The sequence below is a fragment of the Gorilla gorilla genome, chromosome 20 (genome assembly GCF_029281585.2).
Source record: "Gorilla gorilla gorilla isolate KB3781 chromosome 20, NHGRI_mGorGor1-v2.1_pri, whole genome shotgun sequence".
Lineage (NCBI taxonomy): Eukaryota > Metazoa > Chordata > Mammalia > Primates > Hominidae > Gorilla > Gorilla gorilla.
The window spans coordinates 61376501-61384246 of record NC_073244.2 but is presented as its reverse complement, the minus strand read 5'-3'; positions in this window follow the sequence as shown (position 1 = coordinate 61384246).

Genomic DNA, 7746 nt, shown 5'->3' with positions numbered 1-7746 from the left:
TGTAGGAAATGTAGTCCTGCTCGACCCAGCAAGGAGGCTCAGATTAAGCTGCGGTTGGATGCGGGTAGCAGGAGCCGAGGAAGGGTCCGCTGCCTGGGTCTTTGGAAGTGATGTGGGCAGAATTATCAAGTCCTAGGGAGCGGCACAGGCGGGGCTGCAGTCCTGGCTCTGGCCCCAGCTCGCTTGTTCATGTATTCACTCAACAAACGTTTATTAGGTGCCCACTATGTGATTAGGCAGGCGCTGGGCCAGAAGCTGGGGCTGCAGCAGGAAGCAAGTGAGACGCGTTCCCTCACCTTCTGGGAGTCTCAGGGGTTCAAGGAAAGCAGCCACCAGTGGAATAATTGCACATCAGGACTTAGCACTGCCGGGCACCACTGAGTCAGGGTGGGGATGGAGTGGGTCTTGTCTGGGGAGTAACAGAGGGTTCCCCAGAGCTTTTCAAACTGTGAGCGCCCAGCCATTAGCAGGGGTGATGTCAAGATCCTCGGTGGTCTCAGAAACAAAGTCACTCTCTGAAAAGAAAGAAAGACAAAAAATCCTCCGTGGCAATCAGCACTTTTTTTTTTTTTAATGGGGGCCGGGCGTGGTGGCTCATGCCTGCAATCCCAGCACTTTGGGAGGCCGAGGAGGGTGGATCATGAGATCAAGAGATCGAAACCATCCTGGCCAACATGGTGAAACTCGGTCTCTATTAAAAATACAAAAATTAGCTGGGCATGGTGGTGCGTGCCTGTAGTCCCAGCTACTCAGGAGGCTGAGGCAGGAGAATCGCTTGAACTCAGGAGGCAGAGATTGCAGTGAGCCGAGATCGCCGCGCCACTGCACTCCAGCCTGGTGACAGAGTAAGACTCCGTTTCAAAAAGAAAAGAAAAGAAAAATGGAATCGAATAAACTAGAACTCCACAGCAGACTGCATGCTCAGTATAAAAGAAATGTTAATGTAAGAAACTTTTTTTTTTTTTTTCTGAGACAGGGTGTCGCTCTGTTGCCCAGGCTGGAGTGCAGTGGTGCAATCGTAGCTCACTGCAGCCTCAGACTCCTGGTCTCAAGCAATCCTCCCACCTCAGCCTCTGGAGTAGCTGGGACTACAGGTGCATGCCACCACACCCGGCTAATTTTTAAAATTTTATTTTTGTAGAGATGGGCATCTCCCTATGTTGCCGAGGCTGGTCTCGAACTCCTGGCCTCAAGCAATCCTCCTCCCTCAGCCTCCCAAAGTACTGGGATTACCGGCCTGAGCCACCATGCGTAGCCTATATATGAAACTTTTATTTCTTTTTTTTTTTTTCCTTCGAGACAGAGTCTCGCTCTGTCAGCCAGGCTGGAGTGCAGTGGCATGATCTCCGTTCACTGCAACCTCTGCACCCTGGGCTCAAGCAATTCTTCTGCCTCCGCCTCTCTAGTAGCTGGGATTACAGGCATGTGCCACCACACCCAGCTAATTTTGTATTTTTAGTAGAGACAGGGTTTCACCATGTTGGCCAGGCTGGTCTTGACCTCCTGACTTCAGGTGATCCACTCGCCTCAGCCTCCCAAAGTGCTGGGATTACGGGCGTGAGCCACCGTGCTCAGCCGATTTTTCAGATTTTAAACAAGTTCATAGGAGCATCTGCTGCATCCGCTGAACAGCCCCAGAGGGGCTTGGCGGCTGACCTGTCATCCAGCACTTGAGTATTTCCATGGTGAGACTTAGGAACAATCCCACTTTACAAGAGAAATAATTTAAGAGTGTGAAGCCTGGGTTAGGTGTGGTGGCTCACACCTCTAATCCCAGCACTTTGGGAGGCCAAGGTGGGCGGATCACATGAGGCCCGGAGTTCGAAACCAGCCTAGCCAACGTGGTGAAACCCCATCTCTACTAAAAATACAAAAATTAGCCGGGTGTGGTGGCACACTCCTGTAATCCCAGCTACTCAGGAGGCTGAGGCAGGAGAATCGCTTGAACATGGGAGGTGGAGTTTGCACTGAGCCGAGATTGCACCCCTGCACTCCAGCCTGGTAACAGAGCGAGAGTCTGCCTCAAAAAAAAAAAAAAAAAAAAAAAAAAAAAGAGTATAAGTCTGTTTAGGTCAGTTTTATCACCAAACTTATCCTAAAACTTTTTCCTTTTTGACACTTTATCGATTTCAAAACTGAAACTACATGTCAGTGGTTCTCAAAGTATGGTTCAGAGTCCCTTAGGAGTCCCTGAGACCCTTTCAAGGGGTCCATGAGGTCAAAATTATTTGTATACTACCCTCCTGAGATGTTAACTGCCTTTTTCGTTCTCATTCACTCATGAGTGGACAGTAGAAGTTTCCAGAAGTTGCCTGACAGGTAATGAATGGCTGCACTGAAGACAGACACAGATGCAAGGATCCAGCCAGACATTAAAGAGATGTGCGGCCGGGCGCGGTGGCTCACACCTGTAATCCCAGCACTTTGGGAGGCCAAAGCCAGCGGATCACTTGAGGTCAGGAGTTTGAGACCAGCCTGGCCACAGAGTGACAGAGTGGAACTCTGTCAAAAAAAAAAAAAAAAAAAAGATTTTCAAAATGACACAAACAACGCCACTCAATGCACTGAATTTTTTTGGAAAATAGCTTTTTTTTTTTGAGATCGAGTTTCACTCTCGTTGCCCAGGCTGGAATACAATGGGGGCGATCTTGGCTCACTGCAACCTCCACCTCCCGGGTTCAAGTGATTTTCCTTTTTCAGCCTTCTGAGTAGCTGGGATTACAGGTGCCTGATACCAGGCCTGGAAATTTTTGTATTTTTAGTAGAAACAGGGTTTCATCATGTTGGTCAGGCTGGTCTCGAACTCCTGACCTCAGGTGATCCACTCGCCTTGGCCTTCCAAAGTGCTGAGATTACAGGTATGAGGAGCCACTGCGACTGGCTTTTTTTTTTTTTGAGATGGAGTCTTGCTCTGTTGCCCAGGCTGGAGTGCAGTGATGCAATCTCAGCTCACTGCAACCTCCTCCCAGGTTCAAGCGATTCTCCTGCCTCAACCTCCCGAGTAGCTGGGACTACAGGCACTCGCCACCATGCCTGACTAATTTTTTGTATTTTAGTAGAGACGGGGTTTCACCGTATTGCCCAGGCTGGTCTTGAACTCCTGAGCTCAAGTGATCCACCCGCCTTGGTCTCCCAAAGTGCTGGGATTACAGGAGTGAGCCACCACGCCCCACCAAATAGTTATTATTTTTATAAAGATAGGTTTATACGTTAACTTGCAATGGAAACCCAGTGCTTTGGGAGGCCAAGGTGGGAGGATCCCTTTAGGTCAGGAGTTCAAGACCAGCCTGACCAACATGGCAAAACCTTGTCTCTATAAAAAATACAAAAATTAGCTAGGCATGGTGGCGCACGCCTGTAGTCCCAGCTACTCGGGAGGCTGAGGCACAAGAATCGTCTGAACCCAGGAGGTAGAGGTTGCAGTGAGCTGAGATGGTGCCACTGCACTCCAGCCGGGGTTACAGAGCAGGACTCTGTTTCAAAAACAGCAACAACAACAACAAATTGGCTGAATGAAGGAAAGAACGAGGTTATTTCCTGCAGGTACATTTGATGACTGATTCAAGCCGGGACCACTCCCCTGTTGCTTGGGTGTTGTCCACTCAGCACAAGTTTCCAGCCGATGGGTTATGACTGTCCATTCCAGGGAAGAGGAAGAGCAAGGTGTCATGAGGACGCAGAAGGGTGCACTGCACTGAACCAGGGTTCCTTGCAGAGAAGCCTCCAGAGAGGATGACGTTTAGGCCCGGCTGTGGCTGGGAGCAGGGTTGAGTCTGAGGCTGGGGGTGGGGAGCTGAGCAGGGAGGGCATTCCAGGCAGGGACCATAGAGGGCACAAAGGCCTGGAGCTGTGGAACTGCTTGGGACCTTTGGGAAACCTGCACCTGCCCCGCCCACCGCCTCCCCAGAGTGGTGGCTCCAGCCCAAACCTTCTAGTCATTGCCGACTGGCTGTCTTTTTCCCACACCTCCACGTCCAGTCCATTAGCTGACTCTATTTTCAAAATATTCCCAGAATCTGGCCACCTCTCACCACCTCTACTTCCACCCTCGTTGTTTGCTTGGACTATTGCAGTAGCCTCCTTGATGATCTCCACACTCGGCCCCTCACCCCATGGTCTCTTCTTGCTATAGCAGCCGAGGAAGCCTCTTAACTCTGAAGTTAGCCCATGTCCCTCTTGTGCTCTCAACCCTCCCACGGCTCCCATCTCATTTGGAGTAAAGGCCAGCATCCTCCCCACGGCCCACTCAACTCCAAATTATCTGCCCCCACGAGTCTGTTTGCCCTGTTTGCTGGTACACTTTGCCTTGTTCATTCCCTTCCAGCCATGCTGGCCTCCTCCCTGTTCCTCCAACACTGCATGGGCAAGAAACAGCTTTGGGGCCTTTGTACTCAGCGCCCCGCGTTCTCTGGGGACTCCCCGTTCCCCAGGTCTGCACCTGGCTGACGTCTTTCTTTCAGTTAGGCTTCTGCCCACGTGTGGCCTCCCCAGAGATGCTTTCCTTGGCCACCAATGGAGCAGCCCTGACCCTTACCCCCTTCTTGTCCCTTAACCCATTTCATTTTTCTTTTTTTCTTTTTTTTTTTGAGATGGAGTTTTGCTCTTATCACCCCGGCTGGAGTGCAATGATGCGATCTCAGCTCACTGCAATCTCTGGCTCCCTGGGTTCAAGTGATTCTCCTGCCTCAGCCTCCCAAGTAGCAGGGATTACAGGCGCCCGCCACCATACCTGGCTAATTTTTGTATTTTCAGTAGAGACTGGGTTTCACCATGTTGGGAGGCTAGTCTCGAACTCTGACCTCAGGTGATCCACCTGCCTCGGCCTCCCAAAGTGCTGGGATTACAGGTGTGAGCCACTGCACCCAGCCTCTTTTTTTTTTTTTTTTTTTTTGAGACAGAGTCTTGCTCTGTCACCCAGGCTGGAATGCAGTGGCACAATCTTGGCTCACTGCAACCTCTGCCTCCCGGATTCAAGTGATTCTCCTGCCTCAGCCTCCTGAGTAGCTGTGATTACAGGTGCGTGCCACCACGCCCCGCTAATTTTTCTATTTTTAGTAGAGATAGTATTTCACCATGTTGGCCAGGCTGGTTTCGAACTCCTGACCTCAGGTGATCCTCCAGACTCTGGCACTCAAAGTGCTGGAATTACTGCGGCTGGTCCCTGTTTCATTTTTCTTCATTGCAATCAGCTCCACCTGACTTGGGGCCACATATTCGTGCATAGAGCCCTGGAGAACAAGGATCTTTGCTTTTGTTTCCTGCTGTGTCCCCAGTGCCGGGTACACAGCAGAAGCTCAGTGACTGTGACTGCAGGAATGAGGCTGGGATGATAGGGAGAGACAGCCCCAGCAGTGGGCAGAGGTTGCCAGAGGCTCTGTCTGCAGAGCCAAGGAGTTGAGTCTCCACTGGGAAAGCGAGTGTGTGTGCAGCAGGGTAACCAGGGTGACCAGGCTGCCGGATGGCGGGGACACAGCCTCCTCCTCTTTTATGAAATTGAAGCACCATTAGGGTATGAGAGGCTGGGGGAGGAATATTCCATGAGCCCAGGATGCTGCCTCAGACTTCGTTCACTAACTCATTCATTCATTCATTCATCCATTCATTCATTCATTCATCCATTCAGCAAACAAACAAGACTCCATTCCAGCAGCCCAGTTGGGTGGACAAAAAAAAAGAAGCTGAAGGGACAGCAATATCAATAATGATATTTTATTTCACCTTTTTTTTTTTTTTTACTTTTTAAATTTTTTCTTTTCCCACACCTGCCAAAACAGCATTTATTTCACTCTTTGTTTTTTTTTTAGACAGTGTCTCTCTGTCACCCAGGCTGCAGTGCAGTGGTGCAATCTCGGCTCACTGCAGCCACCACCTTCTGGGCTCAAGCGATTCTCGTGCCTTAGCCTCCTGAGTAGCTGGGATTACAGGCGCGCACCACCACGCCTGGCTAATTTTTGTATTTTTAGGAGAGGTGGGGTTTCGCCATGTTGGTCAGGCTGGCCTCAAACTCCTGACCTCAAGTGATCCGCCTGCCTCAGCCTCCCAAAATGCTGGGATTATAGGTATGGGCCACCACGGCCTGGCCTATTTCACTATTAATGGAGGTATAATTTACAACAATAACAAGCAGAGATTTTTTTTTTTTTTTTTTTTTTTGAGGCAGAGTCTGGTTCTGTCGCCCAAGCTGGAGTGCAGTGGCGCGATCTCAGCTCACTGCAAGCTCCGCCTCCCAGGTTCACACCATTCTCCTGCCTCAGCCTCCCCAGTAGCTGGGACTACAGGCACCTGCCACCACGCCTGGCTAATTTTTTGTATTTTTAGTACAGAGAGGGTTTCACCGTGTTAGCCAGGCTGGTCTCGATCCACTCGCCTTGGCCTCCCAAAGTGCTGGGATTACAGGCGTGAGCCACCGCACCTGGCCTTTTTTTTTTTTTTTTTTTTTTTTTTTAGAGACGGAGTCTCGCTCTGTCACCCAGGCTCTATCACAATGGCGCAGTCTTGGGTCACTGCAACCTCTGCCTCCCGGGTTCAAGTGATTCTCCTGCCTCAGTCTCCCAAGTAGCTGGGATTATAAGCATGCACCACCACACCTAGCTAATTTTTTTGTGTTTTTAGTAGAGATGGGGTTTCACCGCATTGGTCAGACTGGTCTCGAACTCCTGACCTCAAGTGATCCACCCTCCTCAGCCTCCCAAAGTGCTAGGATTACAGGTGTGAGCCACTGCGCCCGGCCAACAAGCAGAGATCTTAAGGGTACAATTTGAGGCCAGGCATGATGACTCATGCCTGTGATCACAACACTGCACTTTGCACTTTGGTGCAAAGTTGGAGAGTTTGAGACCAGCCTGGGCAACATAGTAAGACTCTGGTTCTACAAAAATAGAAATTAAAAAATAATCTGGGCATGGTGGCGCACACCTGTAGTCCTAGCTACTCAGGAAGCTGAGGCAGGAGGATCACTTGAACCCAGGAGTTGGAGGCTGCATGATCGAACTACTGCACTCCAGCCTAGGTGACAGAGTGACACCCTGTCTCTAAAAAAAAAAAAAAAAAAAAAAAAAGCTGGGTGTGGTGGCTCACGCCTGTAATCCCAGCACTTTGGGAGGCCAAGGCAGGTGGATCACTTGCGGTGAGGAGTTCGAGACCAGCCTGGCCAACATGGTGAAACCCCGTCTCTACTAAAAATACAAAAATTAGCCGGGCGTGGTGATGCATGCATGCATGCAATCCCAACTACTAGGGAGGCTGAGGTGGGAGAATTGCTTGAAGCCAGGAGGCAGAGGTTGCAGTGAGCCAAGATCACGCCACTGCATTCCAGCCTGAGAGACAGAGTGAGACTCCATCTCAAAAAAAAAAAAACAAAAAAACAAAACAAAAAAAAACGGGAGAACACGATGGCCTGGGAAGAAAAAGCTCCAAGAGCTCCAAGATATAATGTGAAGTGAAAAAAATCAAGTCACAGAACAATAAGAAAAGTGTGATACAATTTACATAAGAAGAAAACAAGCCGGGCGTGGGAACATTTCTTGTAGTTCCAGCTGCTCAGGAGACTGAGACAGGAGGATCCCTGGAGCCTAGGAATTTGTAGTGGCAGTGAGCTATGATCATGTCACTGCACTCCTGCCTAGGCAACGAAGGAAGATCGCATTCCCATCTCTAAAAATAATTAAAAAACAGAAAGCAACAACAATCCCAAGCTGCTTTTTTTTTTTTTTTTTTTTGAGACGGAGTTTCGCTCTTTCGCCCAGG